This window comes from Rhinopithecus bieti, unplaced genomic scaffold (genome assembly GCF_001698545.2).
Source record: "Rhinopithecus bieti isolate Rb0 unplaced genomic scaffold, ASM169854v2 scaffold_32081, whole genome shotgun sequence".
Lineage (NCBI taxonomy): Eukaryota > Metazoa > Chordata > Mammalia > Primates > Cercopithecidae > Rhinopithecus > Rhinopithecus bieti.
This window is the reverse complement of record NW_016814436.1, coordinates 140580-157773: the sequence shown is the minus strand read 5'-3', so window position 1 is coordinate 157773 and position 17194 is coordinate 140580. Positions and strand designations below refer to the sequence as shown.

Genomic DNA, 17194 nt, shown 5'->3' with positions numbered 1-17194 from the left:
TAGACCTCTCAGCAGAAATGCTATAAGCTAGAAGAGAGTGGGGGCCAATATTCAACATTCTTAAAGAAAAGAATTTCCAACCCAGAATTTCATGTCCAGCCAAACTAAGCTTCATAAGTGAAGGAGAAATAAAATCCTTTTCAGACAAGCAAATGTTGAGGGAATTTGTCACCAGGAGGCCTGCCTTGCAAGAGCTCCTGAAGGAAGCACTAAATATGGAAAGGAAAAACCATTACCAGACACTACAAAAACACACTGAAGTACAAAGACCAATGACACTATGAAGCAACTACATTAACAAGTCTGCAAAATAACCAGTAAGCATCATAATGACAGGATCAAATTCACACATAACAATGTTAACCTTAAATGTAAATGGGTTAAATGCTCCAATTAAAAGACACAGAATGGCAAGCTGGATAAAGAGTCAAGACCCATTGGTGTGCTGGATTCAAGAGACCCATCTTATATGCAAAGGCATGCATAGGCTCAAGGAAAATTTACTGAGCAAATTGAAAGCAGACAAAAGCAGGGGTTGCAATCCTAGTTTCTGACCAAACACACTTTAAACCAACAAAGATTTTTTCAAAAAACAAAGATTTTTTAAAAAGACAAGGAAGGGCATTACATAATGGTAAAGGGTTCAATTCAACAAGAAGACCTAACTACTCTAAATATATATGTACCCAATACAGGAGCACCAGATTCATAAAAACAAGTTCTTAGAGAACTACAAAGAAACTTAGACTCCCACACAATAATAGTAGAAGACTTTAACATCCTGCTATCAATATTAGATAGATGATCAAGACAGAAAATTAACAAAGATATTCAGGACTTGAACTCAGCTCTGGATCAAGTGGACCTGATAGATATCTACGGAACTCACCACCTAAAAACAACAGAATATACATTCTTGCTGCCATATGGCACATGCTCTAAAGTCAATCACATGATTGGAAGTAAAACACTCCTCAGCAAATGTAAAAGAACTGAACTCATAACATTCTCTCAGACCATAGGGCAATCAAGTTAGAACTCAAGATTTAGCAAGTCACTCAAAACCACACAACTACACAGAAATTGAACACCCTGTTCCTGAATGACACCTGGGTAAATAATGAAATTAAGGTAGAACTCAAGAGGTTCTTTGAAACCAATGAGAACACAGAGACAATGTACCAGAATCTCTGGGACGCAGCCAAAGCAGTGTTAAGAGAAAAATTTATAGCACTACATGCCCACATCAAAAAGCTAGAAAGATCTCAAACTGACACTCTACCATTACGACTAAAAGAACTAGAGAGCCAAAATCAAACAAGCCCCAAAGCTAGCAGAAGACAAGAAATAACCAAGATCAAAGCAGAAGTGAAGGAGATAGAGACACAAAACCCTTCACAAAATCCCAACAAATCCAGGAGCTGTTTTCTTTTTTTTTTAAGAAAAAAAAAAAAAAAAAAAAAAAAAAAAAAAAAAAAAAACAAATAAAATAGATAGACTACTAGGTAGACTAATAAAGAAGAAAAGAGAGAAGAATCAAATAGACACAATAAAAAATGATAAAGGGAATATCACTGCTGATACCACAGAAATACAAATAATGATCAGAGAATATTATAAATACCTCTATGTAAATAAATTGGAAAATCTAGAAGAAATGGATAAATTCTTGGATACATACACCCTCCCAAGACTGAACCAGGAAGAGGGTGAATAACTGAATAGACCACTAACAAGTTCTGAAATTGAGGCAGTAATAAATAGCCTACCAACTGAAAAAGGCTCAGGACCAGACAGATTTACAGTTGAATTCTACCAGAAGTACAAAGAGGAGCTGGTACCATTTCTTCTGAAACTATTACAGACAATTGAAAAGGAGGGAATCCTCCTTTTCATTGCCAGGATGCAAGGCTGGTTCCACATATGCAAATCAATAAATATAATTTATCACAAAAACAGAACTAAAGACAAAAACCACATTATTATCTCAAAAGACATGGAAAGGCCTTTGATAAAATTCAACATCCTTTCATGTTAAAAACTGTCAATAAACTAGGTATTCATGGAATATACCTCAAAATAATAAGGTATTATTATTTAATGACAAACCCACAGCCAATATTCTACTGAATGGGCAAAAGCTGGAAGCATTCCCCTTGAAAACCGGCACAAGACAAGGATGGCTTCTCACCACTCCTATTCAACATAGTACTGGAAGTTCCAGCTAAGGCAATCAGGCAAGAGAAAGAAATAAAGGGTATTCAAATAGGAAAAGAGGAAGTCAAACTGTTTGTTTGCAGATGACATGATCCTGTATCTAGAAAACCACATTGTCTCAGCCCAAAAGCTTCTTAAGCTGACAAGCAACTTCAGGCAAAGTCTCTGGATACAACATCAATGTGCAAAAATCACAAGTATTCCTATACACCAACAACAGACAAGCAGAGAGCCAAATCATGAATGAACTCCCATTCACAATTGCTACAAAGAGAAGACAATACCTAGGAATACAACTAACAAGGAAAGTGAAGGACCTCTTCAAAGAGAATGACAAACCACTGCTCAAGGAAATCAGAGAGTACACAAACAAATGGAAAAACATTCCATACTCATGGATAGGAAGAATCAGTATCATGAAAATGGCCATACTGCCCAAAGTAATTTAGAGAGTCAATGCTATTCCCATCAAACTACCATTGACATACATTCTTCACAGAATTAGAAAAAAAAACTCCTTTAAAATTCATATGGAACCAAAATAGTGCCCATATAGCCAAGACAATCCTAAGCAAAAAGAACAAACCCAGAGGCATCATGCTACCTGACTTCAAACTATATTACAAGGCTGCAGTAACCAAAACAGCATGGTACTGGTACCAAAACAGATGTATAGACCAATGGAACAGAACAGAGGCCTCAGAAATAACACCACACATCTACAACCCTCTAATCTTTGACAAACCTGACAAAAAGAAGCAACGGGAAAAGGATTCCCTGTTTAATAAATGGTGCTGGGAGAACTGGCTAGCCATATGCAGAAAATTGAAACTGGACCCCTTCCTTACACCTTATAAAAATTAAATCAAGATGGATTGAAGTCTTGAAAGTAAAACCCAAAGCTATAAAAACCCCAGAAGAAAATCTAGGCAATACCATTCAGAACACAGGCATGGGCAAAGAGTTCATGATGCTGTCCCCAAAAGTAATTGCAACAAAAGCAAAAATTGATAAATGGTATCTAATTAAACTAAAGAACTTCTCCACAGCAAAAGAAATTATCATCAAAGTGAACAGGCAACCTACAGAGTGGGAGAAAATTTTTTGCAATCTATCCGTCTGACAAAGGTCTAGCATTCAAAATCTACAAGGAACTTAAATTTACAAGAAAAACACAATTCATCAAAAAGTGGGCAAAGGACATGAATAAACACTTCTCAAAAGAAGACATTTATGCGGCCAAGAAACATAGGAAAAAACACATCATCACTGATCATTACAGAAATACAAATCAAAACCATACTGAGGTATCATCTCATGCCAATCAGAATGGCAATTATTAAAAAGTCAAGAAACAACAAATGCTGGCAAGGCTGTGGAGAGAGAGAATGCTTTTAAACTGTTGGTGGGAATGTAAATTAGTTCAACCATTGTGGAAGACAGTGTGGCAATTCCTTTCCTCAAAGACCTAGAATTAGAAAACCATTTGACACAGCAATCCCACTACTGGATATATACCCAAAGGAATAGAAATCACTCTATTATAAAGATATATGCATGCGTATGTTCACTGCAGCACTATTAATAATAGCAAAGACATGGAATCAACCCAAATGCCCAGAAATGATAGACTAAAGAAAATGTGGTCCGTATACACCATGGAATACTATGCAGCCATAAAAAGAAATGAGATCATGTCCTTTACAGGGATATGGACGGGGCTGGAAGCAGTTATCCTCAGCAAACTAACGTGGGAACAGGAAACCAAATACCGCATGTTCTCACTTGTAAGTGTGAGCTGAATAATGAGAACACATGGAAACAGGGAGGGGAACAACACACACTGGGGCCTGCTGGCAGGGGTGGGGGAAGTTTAGGGGAGGGAGTGCATCAGGATAAATAGCTAATGCGTGTTAGGCTTATTACCTAGGTGATAAGTTGATAGGTACAGCAAACCACCATGGCACATGTTTACCTATGTAACAAACCTGTACACCCTGCACATGTATCCCAGAACTTAAAATAAAGTATGTACAAGTCATGGGGACCCTCCAATGTTTCTTGCATCCAGTCCCTCCTTTTCATTCCCATAGCTATTGTTCCAGTGCAAGCTGGCATTTCCCCTTCTCAGGATCTCTCTTAACGAGCATCTCTCTCATGATCAACTGTACACAGTAGTGCCAGGATCATACTCTCGAAGTATAGCGCCTATCTTTTCACCACCTTGCTCAAAAACCTTCAGTGGCTTTCAGTACGGTAGAGAAAATACTCCACTCTCTCATTTTCTAACACTTACATGGTGCTTGTTATGTGCCAGGCATTGTTTTAGATGTATTATTGTGTATTATTCCTCATAACAACCCTGTGATGTAGGTACAAATCTTATCCCCATTTTACAGAGGAGAAAACCAAGACACAGTTCAAGTCACTCGTCAAAGGATACGGTACGTTTCAGCATTGGGGTTAGTACCCTGGGACTCTAGCTCCAAAGTTCTATCTCCATTTCTTTTTCTGTCTCACCATTCTCTGACTGAACCAAATGCTTTTCTGCTTTGGGGTCTTTGCTTACGATTTTCTCGTTTCCTGCTACACCCTTCTCCCATATTTTCCTATATATACCCATCAAGATCTGAAATGCCGCCTCTTCCATGATGCTCACCCAGAGACATTATCGATTCCACTGTATACAGTTATCTATTATAACATTGTATTTTCTACATTTTTTGGACCTCTGAACTTTTTACTGGCCTCCTGCTCCCCTAAGGGCACCCTGCTTCTGCTGGCTTAATGTTTCAGAATTTGGTGTCATCGATCTCAGACACCACTTCGCCATCCACTATCAGGCAGGTGGTGGTCTTTTGGATGGTTTGCATGGAGTTGCTGCCGTCCAGGGCATCACCAAGATTGAAGTCCTCGCCCTCTTCCAGCAGGCGGTGGTAGGTGGCGATCTCAGCCTCCAGGTTAACCTTGATGTTCCTGAGGGCCTCATACTCCTGGGCCTGGCGCTACCCCTCTGCCCGGGTCTGTGCCAGCTCTGACTTCAGGTAAAGCAGGATCCCATTGAGCTGCTCCATCTGCAGGGCGTAGTGGGCCTCCACCTCCCTCAGGCTATTCTCCAAGCTGGCCTTCAGATTTCTCATGGAGTGCAGGTCAATCTCCAAGGACTGGACTGTACATCTCAGCTCCATGAGTGTCATCTCAGCAGCTCCAACCACGAAGGACTGCGTGATGACCACTGTGGTGCTCTGCTCAATCTGCTGAGACCAATACTTGTCCAGTTGTTCTTGGTTCTTCCAAGCCACCTTGTCATATTGGGCCCAGATGTCTGCCATGATCTTGACGAGGTCCTGAGATTTCGGGATCTACCTCCATAGTCAACCCAGAGCTGGCAATCTGGGCTTGTAGGCCTTTTACTTCCTCTTCGTGGCTCTTCTTCAAGAAGAGCAGCTCTTCTTTGAGAGCCACGAACTCTATCTCCAGCTGCAGCCGAATGACACTGGTATGTCATCAGTGACCTTGCGGAGCCCATGGATGTCGTTCTCCACAGACTAGTACATGGCTAGCTCTGTCTCATACTTGACTCTAAAGTCATCAGCAGCAAGACAGGCACTGTCGATCTGCAGAACGATGCAGGCATTGTCCACAGTATTTGCGAAGATCTGAGCCCTCAGGTCCTTGATGGTGCGGAAGTAATGGCTCCAGTCTCTGAAATGGGGTCCCTTCTTCTCCAGGTGCTCCCAGATTTTGCTCTCTAGTTTCCAGTTCTCCACCTCCAGGTTCCTCACTCTGTTCAGGTTGGAGGCCAGGTGGTCGTTCAGGCTTTGCATGGTCTCCTTCTCGTTCTGGATGCCTCCCATTCCTGCCAGATCCCTGGCCATCCCCATGGCCAGGCCCCCAGACCCCACGCCGCCCTGGAAGCTGGTGGAGTGGGACACGGAGATCTGGGAACCACAGCCCCCGGTGCCTACATAAGACGCTGGCCGTGCTGCTGACTGGCCAGGCACCATAGCTGGGCACCTGGACAGAGCCCAGGGACTGGTAGTTGGTGGAGAAGGTGGAGTGAGTGGTGAAGCTCATGCTGTCCACAGAGAAGAGCGAGAGGACAGGACTGAGGCTTTGCTGATGACCTGTATTTTCTAGTATATTAATTTGAATGTACATTTCTGAGTTATAATTCTTGGAAGAGAACCATTTCTTATTTTTATTTTATATTATTTTATTTTTATTCTATCTTATTTCTCACTGTCCATCTTCAGACTTAGTAACTGTTCCCAACACAAGGGAGACTGCTGCGCAATAGCTACAACTGCAGTAAATAAGCTAATGGTTGAAATCATGATATTTAAACAATACAGGCCAAGTATAGTGGCTCATCCCTGTAATCCAACACTTTGGGAGGCTAAGGCAGGAGGATTGCTTGAGGCCAGAAGTTCAAGATCAGCCTGGGCAACATAGTGAGACCCCCATCTCTACAAAAAAAATTGAAATACATACGTTATAGACACTAAATAAATATTAATTGACCTGCAAAGATAAGTATATTCAAAAGACTCTAACACAAGCTCTGAGGGCAATTCCAGAACTGTTTTTGACACTGATATAATAAATACATAGCATTCCAAGAGAATCACTTTGAAAATAACCAAAGATTTTCATGGCTTCAACTCTTATTTATTGAGTACCTATTACATGCCAAACATAAAATATGAAAAGACAAAATAAAACTCCTGAAGTGTTTAATAAAAAAAAATCACTCTAGCTCCCTCATATTTTTAAGGAAAGAGGTCTAAATGATAAAGTATCATTGGGAACTCTGCTGTGGTATAAAAACATCCCAGCTGGGCACAGATCTCCCTTCAGTGGGAATAATCATCACTAGGAACCCAAAGAAAAATTCCTAAAAACAATGGGATATAATGCATATACCCACCACCCCTGCTCCACACCCTGCCAGGAATTTGCAGGAAGCTTCATGTTTTGTATATTTCACATATAATAACTACTATCTATGAAATTTACGGGAATTTGATATTCCTGGGTAAAAGATGCCATACTTGTTCAAAGTATAAACAAAAACGATAGCTTCACCTGCCATTAAAATACAGTTTTAAAAGAAAATCAAACAAAAGAGGGGAAGATGGAAATTCAGCTTTAATATATTAAGGGGTATGTTTAAAGCTGAGCTATTTCCTAGATCTCTATATGATAACATCCTCAGCAGAGAGCCTAGGTTTTTAAGAACTGTAGATTTTTCTTCATTTCCACAGATGTCTGCTTCTATTTTGAGATGTCTGATTCTTCTGATGAAATAAACCCAATCAAAATGTTCATTTTCTTTCAGTTTTTGTTTATTTAATTAACATGATTTTCTACATGATTATAAAGGCCATAATTATATTATCAAATCCCTATCAAAGTAATGACTTAATGTAAAACGTTAACACTTAGCAGTGCTTAAAACAGTATTTAAAAAAACCACAAAACCCTGTGTATGAATAGGGTGAATTTATTCAGACTATTTCCTCTGGAATGCAAATGAACATTTTGGCTATGCTTATTTTTTATTATTATATATTATTGCAAAGAGAAACAGTTTTTAGCCTTTATGAACAGTCAATGTCTATCCCAAACCAAGATCTTTTTCTCATTGGTTTATAATGGGCACCAGCTATTATGAAACCAGGAATGATAATATGACAAAATAACATAGGACAAGCAAGGTACACACTACCAGGTAATATTTATAGTTAAAATATTTGGGGATAACACAATCAGAAGTATGGGGCTAAAAGGGATTTCATTACAATTTTCTCTTTCCTTTGGTCGGAAATACATGCACATAGCAATTCTAAATACATTAAGAATATTTTTTGTTTTTAGCCTCTCAGAGTTAGAGAGTCTATCATTCTCTTTTGTCTTCCATTCTGTGTTTGTATGCTCCACTGAAGTCTATTTCTCTTCTTTTGTCCTGAAGATGGAGAACTGGCAGCCACCTTTCTGTAATAAGAATCTTTGTGTACTTGAAGATAATGTTTAATCACTCATCAGCCTTACTGTCTCCAGAATAAAAACAAAGTAGAGGGTTTTGCCTTTTTTTTTTAAGGATGTCAGAGGATATGGTTTATTATTGACTCATATATAACATTCAAAATCCTTACAAGCAAGTGAGGGAAGAAGAAAGGAATGCACAAGAATAAAGGTCCAGCAGGCCAGCTGGAATGTAAAAGAAAGGCTAAAAGGAAGAAATAAAGAAAACATTCATGGAGAGCTTCAAAAATAATATGTGAGTGCTTATGATATGCAAGGCACCGTGCAGAGTCCTTTATACAGTTGTCGTCAACACCATCCTATTAGCTAACACTCACTGAACACATACTTTTTGTCAGGTAGCATTCTAAGTGCTTTTCATGAGTGAACTCACATAATCTTCAGGATATCCCAAGGATGGGGTTATTACTACATTTGAGAAAGTAAACTGAAACATAAGTTCATAATACCTTCATATATTTGGTGCTTTCTATAAGGTTAGACTTATTATTTCTTTTTGACAGATGAGAATACTCAGGATCACAGATTAAGTGACATGCTCATGATCAAAATGGCTAGGAAGTGACAGAGCTGGGATTTAAACCCAGCATTGTCTGATTCCAAAGTAATTTTGACTACAGTAAATCTTCAATATCATCAACAGGTTCTTGGAAACTGACTTTAAGTAAAACAAGATACATCGGGTCTTTGAATAACAATGTGTCATTATAATGTTGATGATTAAAAAATCATTTTTTATTTGTTGTATCACTTAAAGTTAGTTTTCAACAACCTCTCAATGTTAAGTGAGGACTCACTGTACATGCTTAACTTGATTGAGAGAAGAAAAATAATGATGATGATAAGCACGAGCAGTTACAGAACTTGTGTTATATGCCAGGCACTGTTGAAAGTGTAACTATTAACATATTTAATCCTGATAACAATCCTATGAGAATAGGTACTATTATTATTTCCATTTCACAAATGAGGAAACTGAGACACAGAGAGACTAATGTACTTAGTGTTATTCAGCTGCTAATTAGGAAATTGGGCCTCAAATCCAGTCCCAGAGCCATGCTCTTACCAAAGCACTATTAAAATATATAATGAAAGCAATTGTTTGGGATACTAAGAATGGTCTCACAGGTAAATATACATTGACACTATTATATAGCTAATATTTATTGAGTGCTTACTAAACTCTTCTAATAGACATTGTAATGTGCCACCCAACTCCCCCTTCAAGAATAAAGGATTTATTTCCACAGCTAAAAAGGTTGGTAAAAGACAATACCCCTTAGTCGTTGTCAGCTCCTAGGAGGCTGAAAAAAACCTGCCTCAGTGTTGGCTGAGGTCTTTCTTGGAACGTACTGCAGCTCACCTTCCACAGATATTGACAGCACCCCCTAATAAATACACTGAATGTTAATCTCAGGTCTGCTTCTCTAGGAAAGCAACCTATGACAATACTCTACTTAATCTCATTTAACTCACATGATCCTATACATTAAGTGTTATTATCCTCATATATTCATTTTACGAATTAAGACACTCAAGCTTAACTTGCCCAAGGTCACAGAGCTAGTCAAGGATGGAGTCAGAACTTAAACTGTGACTGTCTAATTCGGAGGCTTCACTCTCAACATCCGTGTGATTGCAGAGGAAAATACTCTAATTCGGAGGCTTCACTCTCAACATCCGTGTGATTGCAGAGGAAAATACTTCAGTGAGACCTGTCATTGGTTTAGCATGTATTTTTTGTTTAAAGCAGAGGTAAGAATAGTAGTTGGAATGACCTGTAACGCAAACAAGGTCTCCTGAAACAATTTTTCCTCTAGGTCTTCTACAACTTATTTCTTGGGAAGAAAGAACTGAGGATAAAATTGTGATATGATAGGGAAGAGGAAGATATTCAATTAAAAATATACCTTTATATATTAAATTACCTTGAATTCAAAGATAAAGGTTTCACTCTCCAATATGAAATGTTTATAATTTAATACACCTGTATAGCATCTTTCCTCATACGAAGGAAGTTGAAAACATAAAATGCCAGCATGTGGCCCTAACTTTAATGAGAAGTTACAGTATGTTATCTGTCTATAATATCCTAAAAATACGGAGTACTGTTAAAAGGTAAGATGGGATGAGATGGCTTGAGGTGGCATAGGGCCATAGCTTTTGCCTCAGTTATGATGGTATACAATCACAGATTTTATCCAACGTTGTAAATTTCCTGGTGCTCTTCTCCATCTTTATTGCTTTTTCCAGGATAGAATCACTCAAGACATATACAAATCTCTTCACTCATGTACGCTTAAATTGTGTGGAATCCACTTTTAAAAATTATACTTTTTTGTAATTGCCCATATTTCCAGCAGAGAAAAGGGAAAATTTGCAACTAAAAAAAAATCCAAATATTAAATGTATCCTCTCAGTATTTGTATGTCCTGGGTACATCTTTGATTTCAATTAAAATACAGAGTAAATAAAATATATACCCAGACATAAGAGGGCCTGAAAAATCCAGTTCAGAGAAAATGAGATGCAGTTAGCAAAGATTACATGCATCAGTGAACTGTACTAAATTGAACACTTTTAAATGCCACAGATTTTCACCGTGAAACTGGGGAGTTTGAAAGAAAAATCAATAACGTTGGGGAAGGGAAACCTTTTTCACACATCTCTAATTAGTCATAGCAGAATCTGGTGGATTTCCATATTATGACTCGATCAAACTTGCGAAATTGGTTTTGATCCCAGACTCATTTGGTACATCTTCCAGAAGAAGCTCCACTCCAGATAATCAAAGGTTTTTTCAACCTTGAGTGAGCCTCAAGATCACTCTTTCAGTGTGCACCCATCCTATATTATGCTCAGTGTCTGTATAATGTTGACAACAGCACTCTCCATGGGTTTACCCTGTAAGAGCTCCATTTCTAAGAACAAGCAAAGTATCTTCAAACTGGTTGGCTTCAATTTTAGCATGAGGCTTCAAAATCTATATTAGTAAGTGAAACCAGGCATAAAGAGGCACACTTCTTCAGATCTTTTTTTAATAAATCGAATAAATATTGGCCACATTGTTTATATTAGGGCATGCACCCTTCTGTAAAGTCATTGCTCGAGTCTAATAATGGAGTAGGTAAAAGGTTTCTGTATTTTTCTGCATAATCAATACCAAAGCTGCTGATGCAAATTTATTTGAACTCTAGGGAACATATCCTTTGAAGTTCTGGGAAAATTTTAAATATAGTGTGCAAATCAATAAGTGAACAAAAACATCTCTGTCAATGTGTTCATTTTTATTCAGAGAGGAAATATATCTTTAAGTGTAATCTCTCTCTCACTCCCTCTATGAACCTCTTCCCCAAATCATTTCTTTTACAAAAGAAACTCGTGACAATCAGCTGAACAAAAAACATCCTTTTTGGCATAATTATAAGTGGTATGGAGGTACCTCTCTGAACAGGATGATTCTTCAAGCCCTAAATAGTCTTCCTCTTTCTACCCTTTTATAACATTCTATTTTTTCTTTACCCATCATTTCACATCCAAGTTTTGGAGCCTGAGTTAACTAGGATGGTTTGAGGGCATTTCCACAAGGCCTAATTTGGTAGCATGTCTTATTTTGAATGGGATGCATCTATGAAATTAAAAAAAAAATTTTTTTCATGACTGCCTATTTTCACAGTCCACTAAGCAAAAACACAAAGCGATTTTTTTTTCTTACCCCCATCTTCCCTTTCTCCTTCATTCTCTCTCTTCCCCTGTGGAGTTCAAATTTTAAAAAGGTGAAAATTGAAGCTGTTGTACACAAGGCGATTGCAACATGCATATTTGATTTTTATGATGGATCTAAATTGCTGAATAAGGCCATGGAACAAAGGGAGACTGCAGCTTCCTGCCCATCACATGCAGCCACTGAATGCAGAACAAAAGCTTCGGCCATTAGGGGCTCAGCAGGGAGACACATTATATAAATGACTTTGTCTTCTCTGCCCCCTCCCCCCGACTGGGTGCACTGGACAGGGATGGGTGTGTGTGTATGTGTGTCTATGTGTTATGATTTGCTAGGGCAAGAGATAAGAAATCCTAGGAGAAGCAATGGGAATAGAAACGAACAGCACATTAAGATTCAAAAGGGCCACGTTTTCCTTACTACATCAGTGTAGCTCTTAGTGCTGTGGTGAGAGCGCCACCTAAGACAACTACTCCCCTACCAAACTTGGTGTGTATTCAGAGTAACCTGTAGCTTTTCTTTATGCTGTTTTGTTTCTTTCATCAGGAATGATGAAGTAGAAGGAAAAAACATTTAGAAAAATATAGAGCCCTAGAATTCCAAGGTAATTGCTAGGTCGGCTTCAAGAACAAACAGACCTACAGTTTACTGTGGCACCAGTTTCTTAGGAAAATACACTCGAATTCCTCCTTCCAGGCTCAAGGCTTTTCTATGGGCAGGACAAGAGATGATATCAATAAAAATGTCCTAAGCTATTACATAGCAGAGTCAGTCTATTTTAGGAGGCCCCCTGTGGTGGTGACTTGAATAGGTACTACTGTTTTATCTAGCTTGAAAAATCAGCAATCCCGCACACACCTTCTCAACAATCTCTGCACAGTATTTCAGTTTTGTAGAAGAATTTTATTAATTTCATTAATTTTTTCTTTTTATTTTCCTCATCCCTGTGAATTACCTGAAGATATGGAAGAATTTTAGTAAGCTTCACAAAGGTGAATCTTTTTACTACTTCTGGTATCAATGAAAGGGGTAAGGAACGGGAGAGAGTCTCTGCAGATTATAGGCTGAAGCACAAACTGTACATTATTAAAGATGACACAGTGAACTGGGTATGATAGGACTGACACCCAGGGTCAATGGACCCCTATTTCTACCCCAACTGTCACTAAACATTTCATGAGGGGAAACATCTCTGTGGTAAGTTTCTACTTCCGAAATTGTACTAGGATTTTCCGATAATCCTCCAACTCTCTAATACAGTGAAGAAAGCAGTCCTACTGTGAGCCAAAATAACTGAGGGCCTTTCTATCGTGTGCGTGGAACCAGAACTGAGGGTTCTTGAAGAGAATCAATCTCAAAGACAAAACCAGCATAAGGGTGTATCTTAAAGTCACCTAACAATATCTGAATTGAGTAAAGCTAGCTAAGGGAAATGTCATGAGACAAGTGCCATTTGTCACATACCATCATTACTCTGTCAAAATGGGCTATTCATTTAAAATAAGGTAGAATCTTATGACTTATATAAAAGCTGAGAGGTTATGAGGGACAAAGAGGGGGTTGTCACTGTAGAGTAATTCAGTTCTGAGCTACAGAGATCACCAGGCTATCTTTTTATCAGTTCTTTTGGGTCTCACTTTAAGGGGTATTGAAATATTTTTTAAAAGATATTTAAATCTTTTTATTGGATGGGAGACGGTCTCTGCTCCATTGATTATGGATAATAGAGAGACTTATGCTTATCAATAGTTTTAAGTAACCGGGATGAATAGGTTAGGGAGAGTCCCTTAACTCTGTATGGCCAGTGGTGAGGGGGTAACAGTTAATATGGATAAATAAGCAGATGGATGAGTATAATAGAGATGAGACTGCTGAATACTTTATTCACTTGTTCAGTTATTAAATATTCATTATTGGACTACTAGGATTTCACATACTGTGGATTCTATGTGAATAAGACAGGCACAGTCCCTGCCCTAAATAATATCATAATCTTATGGTTGAGCATTGCACAGAAGATATAGAATAGTTATACAAATACATACATAGGTTAACAAATGACAAAAGATTAAAAAAGTGAAATGTTCTATGAGAATATTAACTGGGAGGACCTATCTCATCCTTTAATGAGCAGGAGACATTAAGTTGAGGCAGGAAAGAAAAAGTTAGATATGCTGTCACCACCTACATTTCACCTTTTGGAGTGCATCTTAAGATATCAATTAAAAATATGAGTCAAGGAAATTATGTACTTCTTTAGGTTCTTACATATCTTCACCTCTCCTTTACCCTATCAAAAAAGGAAACTTTATTATTTTGCTTAAAAGTAAAACAAAATACCAATTTAGCTACAGGCCTTAGGTAATTCAAATTTAATTCAGAGTAAAAGCCCAAGGTCACAAGGCTGTAACTGTTCTATCCAATATGGCAGCCACTGGCCACATGTGGCTGTTCATACATTTAAATAAAATGAAGTAAAATTTTAAAAATTCAGTTTCTCAGCTATACTATCTACCCTTCAAGTGTTCATTAGCATACTGTACACTACAGCTAGAGGCTATTAAATTAAAATTAACTAACATTAAATATGCAGTTCCTCAATGGCACTAGCCATGTTTTGAGTGCTCAATTTCAAGTGAGTAATGGCTATCATAGTGAACAGTGCAGGCACAGCATTTCCATCATCACAGAAAGTGCTACTGGATAGTACTGCAAAACTACCTGGCACACTGTTCCTTCTCCAACTTCACTTTTTACTCTTCTCTCCTTGCTCATGCCCCTCCAGCCATGGTGAAATTCTTGCTGCTGCTTGGGCATACTAGGCACGCTCCTACTTCAGGGCTTTTCCATGATTTGGCCCCTACTTTCCTCTCCAGTTCCTTGTCTCTACACTAGCCATGCTGGCTTCCTCTCTCTGTCATTCCCAGTCTTTCTTGTCCTAAGGCTTTACACATTTTGATACCTTTAGCTGGAAGGCTCCTCCCTCCCTGCTTTACTTTTCCTTCAAATATAACTTCACTTGTCACTTCATTAGGAAAGCCTTTTCTGACTAGATCAAATTTTCCTGTTACAAACTCATGTTCCTTTCTCTCATAGCACTTATTACAGTGGCAGGTTTACATTTACTGTGTCATTTTTAAATTCATGACAAACTCTTCAAATCCACTGAGAGCTCCATGAGGGCAGGGACCATGTCTGTTTTTGATTACCACTGTATTCTCAAAAGGTAGCAGAATGAATGGAAAAAGTAGGAGTTTAACAAACATCTATGACTGAATTATGAATGAATGCATGCTCGGGAATGACAGCCAATGGTACAATAAGTTAAAAGATGTATGTTGTGTTGCATCTTCCATGCATATCAAGCACCCAAATTTCAAAGGTTATACACAGTGAACAAAAATGAATGACAGAGATTGTAAAAATGTGGGCGGTGTGAAGTACTTCTTTTAGGTTGATAAAATGTACTGCTCCCCAAAGAAAACTATTATTTGAAAACGTTATATTTATGAGAGTTATTTGTATTATTTTTGCTTAGCTAAATTATCTAATATTTTCCATAATCATGTATTAATATTGTAAGAATGTCATTTTTTACTGCAACATAAAATCATTCTGGCTTCAGTGCAGCAGAAAACCAAAGTATCTCAGAGGGGCAGCAGTTAACCATAGGAGAGCTTTTTCCCACCCCCTCTTCTAGACAGATAAGAGTTGAATTCTTGGTTCATGGCTAGCTGAACATAGATCTCAATAATCATACTCATTCTTATATATTAATTTCAAAGTAAAAGATTTTAGTTTACAGATTCTAACTTTGGTTTCTGATACTGGGTTTGCTCCCAAAATTACATGATCTTTCTTTTGAATGTAACGAGTCCACATATTCTACCAATTGCGATTAGTTCTGAGGAATTAAATATATTCACTTATTCAACAAACATTTTTGTATTTTTTTTTTTTTTGAGACAGGGTATCACTCTGTCCCCCAGACTAGAGTGCAGTGGCGCGATCTTGGCTCACCGCAACCTCCGCAGCCTGGGTTCAAGCGGTTCTCCTGCCCCAGCCTCCCAAGTAGCAGGATTACAGGCACGCGCCACTATCACCTGGCTAATTTTTGTATTTTTCGTGGAGACGGGGTTTCACCATGTTGGCCAGACTGGTCTCAAACTTCTAACCTCAGATGATCCACCCACCTCAGCCTCCCAAAGTGTTGAGATTACAGGTTTAGCCACTGTGCCCTGCCTTTTTGTATGCCTTCTGTACATAAGGCATTGTGTTAGGGAAATGGTTGGCAAAACATGTATTAATACATCTCTTTCAGCCCTAATAACATAGCTAATTCCTAGGTGAGCATGTAAGATAAAAATTCATTTACCAACTGTCACACATATTATTTCATCATACCCACAAGAAAATATTTTAATAAATAATTTTTTAATGAGTGCTATTTGTAGATGTGTGAAAAATACTTTATTGGTATTTTCATAAGGGGCCTCTGTCACCCAGGTTGGAGTACAGTAGCACAATCATAGCTCACAGCAGCCTCAACTCCTGGGCTCAAGTGATCCTCCTGCCTCAGCCTCCTGAGTAGCTGGAGTTACAGGTATGAGCCACTATGCCAGCTGAAAAGTAATTTGGGGGGGGGGGGGTGATACAGTTTTGTTCACTCACTCAGAGTGGAGTGGAGTGATACAGTCTCAGTTCAGTGCAGCCTCAACCTCCCCGGGTTCCGATAATCCTCCCACCTCAGCCTCCTGAGTAGCTGAGACTATAGGCATGCACCACTATACCTGGTTAATTTTTTTATTTCTTGTGAAGTTGGGGTTTTGTCATGTTGCCCAGGTTTGGAAAAGCACTTTTACAGAGATATTCTCTTAGCATTGTTTTTACTATTGAAAATGTAAGTGCTCAATAATAGTTACATAAATGATAATATAATCATATAATGGAATATTACACAACTATTAAAATGTAGTACAACTATTAAAATGTAGTGGCAGAAGTATATTTACTGCTACGGCAAGATATTGATATGCTGGTAAACGCAAAAGGTTTCAAAACTGTAACAACTTATTATATAAGCAAAAAGGTTGGAATGACATCAAAATGTTATTTGTTGTATCAATGGTTCTCACCTGTGCTTCATATTAGAATCAATGGGGATATTTAATAAATATACTAATACAGGAATACAATGAGAAATTC

At 38.3% G+C, this 17194-nt stretch overlaps 1 pseudogene; it reads right to left on the bottom strand.

Annotated features, from left to right (window-relative positions):
* Positions 1 to 5009: 5009 nt before the first annotated feature.
* LOC108514479 (keratin, type I cytoskeletal 18 pseudogene) lies at positions 5010 to 6294 on the bottom strand (annotated as a pseudogene).
* Between the last annotated feature and the right edge of the window lie 10900 nt (positions 6295 to 17194).